Genomic DNA, 3,032 nt, shown 5'->3' on the forward strand with positions numbered 1-3,032 from the left:
ATTTTCTCCATTCTTGTAAATTTCCTGTGTTTATGGATTTCCCAATTAAGCATTCCAACCTAAGAGGCAGGAGATGAGCCCATAACGATAGCCATAATTACAGGGAAAGTACTCTTAACGGGAGCAATAATTACGGGGGAAAGGGCACCAACGATCCTTTCCCGACTGTCAAGTGTCCAGGGACGAGGGGCAAGCACGATGAGGTGGCAGCATTTCCAAAAATTGGGGCTCACTTCACTTACAGGGTTTTCTAATTACCAATGCTGATGTGTCATTCATTCAGCAATGCACAATGGGCATTCCCAGTAGGAATGGACAGCCCAGACGGGCCGCCCCTTGACCCTGGACTTTGACGGATAGTGTGTGCTTGTGTATGTGTGTTGAGAGAGAGAGAGAGAGAGAGAGAGAGAGAGAGAGAGGGGGATTAAGTTTGTGTAGGTTTCCTATCATCTTTCAGCACACATTCTTGAATCTCAACACTACTACACATCATTTAAAGCTCTGCTCGCAAAAATATCACAACAAAAGTGGCTTAGCCACAAACTGCAGTTTCATAACAGGAAAAAAGTCGCTTTCAACATTCAGAAAGCGAAGATTTGATCATACGTCTTTGAGATGTACTAGTTTTAACTACAACCTCCAAGAGCCCCTTCTTGGACTATTTATTCTACATTGCCTTAATATCTACCCTTTCCGGATCAAAAACATGGCTGTGAAGAAATGAATGGTTACATCAGTAGTGTAGATAAGAGAAATTGTTACAACAGTTCAAGCACTGCAAAGATCAAAGCATAGTAGAAAAATGGCCACTTACACACGTGTGTGTGTGTGTGTGCGCGCGCGCATGCTCACACCTCCAAATCCAGAAAAATATTTATCCTGTAGACGCAATAGCTCCTTCCGTTTGCAAGAACTCCATGACCGTCTTTTCCACCCTTTCCTGAAGCTTTTTGTTTCTAAATTGCTGCAGAACTTCCGCCCCAAATGAAAACACCAAGGTGCTCCGTGCTGTCTGAGGGTCAATGCCCCTAGCTTGGAAGTAAAAGATCTGATCCTCTTCAAGGTCACTGATAGCTGCACCATGAGAGCATTTCACATCATCGGCAATTATCTGAAGGTTTGGCTTCACGCTTACAGTTGCCCTTGGTGCCAAAAGCAAACTTCTACTCAGCTGGCCAGCATCTGTCTGCTGCGCGTACCTGTTAATGTAATGGTGAGTTTCTTTTACCTTCCAACTGTTTCAATGAAAGTGTGTGAGAATGTGTGTGTGTGTGTGTGTGTGTGTGTGTGTGTGTGTGTTTTATGTCCTCATCAGATGAGAGGGGACCTAGTCTATGACACATAGGGATGAGTGCCCAGTGTCTGGGCAAATGTAGGGTGAACCCGGCTAGTGTGACCAATCACTAGTCTATGACACCATTGGGATATGTCGTCCTCTCTCCTCTGATGGTACATCACTGTGTCTGTGTGTGTGTGTGTGTGTGTGTGTGTGTGTGTGTGTGTGTGTGTGTGTGTGTGTGTGTGTGTGAGTGCGCGCGCACGCGTGCTGGGTGGAATTGATTATGGCGTGGATGAATGGAGTTAGGGTACACAATAGTTCATCATACTCTCTCCTCTGATGGGGACATAACTTGTGCACGCGCATGCATGCTTGTGGGTTTTTTGTTTGTTAGAAGGGGGGGGGGGGGGGGGGGGGGGGGGGGGGGGGGGGTGGAAGGCCCTGCATGCACATCTGTAACTGCTATGTAGGTGTGCATGATGGAGACCATATCAGAGATTCATTTCTCACCTGTTGACTTTCACGTTGCCATCGAACACACAATGGCCAGAAGAATGCATAACGATACACTTGTGTAACTGGCGTGCAAAGCCACGTGGGTGACTCAAGATTAGCCTGCTGTGCAGATCTTGCAATTGGCTTTGTCCCGCCAGTAAAAAAGCTGTTCATTTTTGTTGTAGTATCTGGCCCTAGTTGTTGTATGTGGATATTGTGCCTGTTAAGTCTGCTACCAATCACCGCCTCTACGAGCTCATAACTACTGGACTCTTTCTGCAACATGTGAAAAGGAAACATTGCATTCAGCAAAAAGCAGGCAAACCAAAAGGAAAAAAAAAAACAGTTCGGAAAGTAGTTCACACGGACAAGCCTCTCACAGCACATCATCAGCATAGTGGCACATGTAAACACAGAGCAGAAGACCTAAAACCCAAGAATCCAGATGAATAATAGCCACAGCAAGTAATACACATTCGCACACAGTCAAACTATATAACCAGATGCACATGACAGAAAAAGCATACGTGACTCACCTGAGCGACACAAGTTTGTTTAATGTGGACTGCATCCCTTGCTTGGTTCTGCACATAATTGTGCTGCACTTTCCCCTCATCCTCAATGAAAAACTCCACAACTGCATTAGCCCAGTACAGCTTTCCAGCTTCTCCTATAAACTCTTCAACAATGTTAATCTCTGCTCCTTTCCGATGAAAAACAAGAAGACGGGGACTAGACAAGGCATAGACTGGCTTTTCACCACCTTCACTACCACCTTGAGATGAGTAATACAAAACATGCAGGGGCATCTGCACCTTGAACCCTCTGGAACAATTATAACACCCAATTCTCTTACTCCAAGTCCATTAAGAGAAGCAAAAAAATCTCATTTATCCAATCCACTGATTCTCCCAATTTAGGAATCACATACTCTTTAACGTAATCTTCAGGTAGTGATGACAAGCCACCATAAAAGACACCAGCCTGATCTTTCAGGCCACTAGAGGATGCTTGATACAACACCGTCAGCAAACAGCATACACATGTTTTCATCTGACGTACGCTGAAAATTTGAAAGCTCAAGCCTTGAATCTTGAGAAGGCAAAGAAGCAGGCTCTACACCAGAATTTTTTAGAAATCTCAGATCTGTATATCGGTAGGCCTCCACTTTGTTAGTCGGCCATTGTAAAGAAAGTGTAGCTTCTGCAGAACGCTCGCGAAGACGTGACAAGACCTCTTTAGCAGTTGTATTCAACCC

At 45.0% G+C, this 3,032-nt stretch overlaps 1 pseudogene across 1 annotated transcript; it reads right to left on the reverse strand.

Moving 5' to 3' along the window:
* Window positions 1–516: 516 nt before the first annotated feature.
* Window positions 517–3,026, reverse strand: LOC147416434 (protein ABCI7, chloroplastic-like; annotated as a pseudogene). The gene is made up of 3 exons (XR_015187515.1): window positions 2,311–3,026; window positions 1,790–2,050; window positions 517–1,199 (listed from the first exon to the last, which is right to left on the reverse strand). The product of XR_015187515.1 is annotated as a protein ABCI7, chloroplastic-like (transcript).
* Between the last annotated feature and the right edge of the window lie 6 nt (window positions 3,027–3,032).

The sequence above is a fragment of the Adiantum capillus-veneris genome, unplaced genomic scaffold, assembly GCF_014529385.1.
Source record: "Adiantum capillus-veneris isolate H3 unplaced genomic scaffold, ASM1452938v2 Hic_scaffold_981, whole genome shotgun sequence".
Taxonomy (NCBI): Eukaryota; Viridiplantae; Streptophyta; class Polypodiopsida; order Polypodiales; family Pteridaceae; genus Adiantum; species Adiantum capillus-veneris.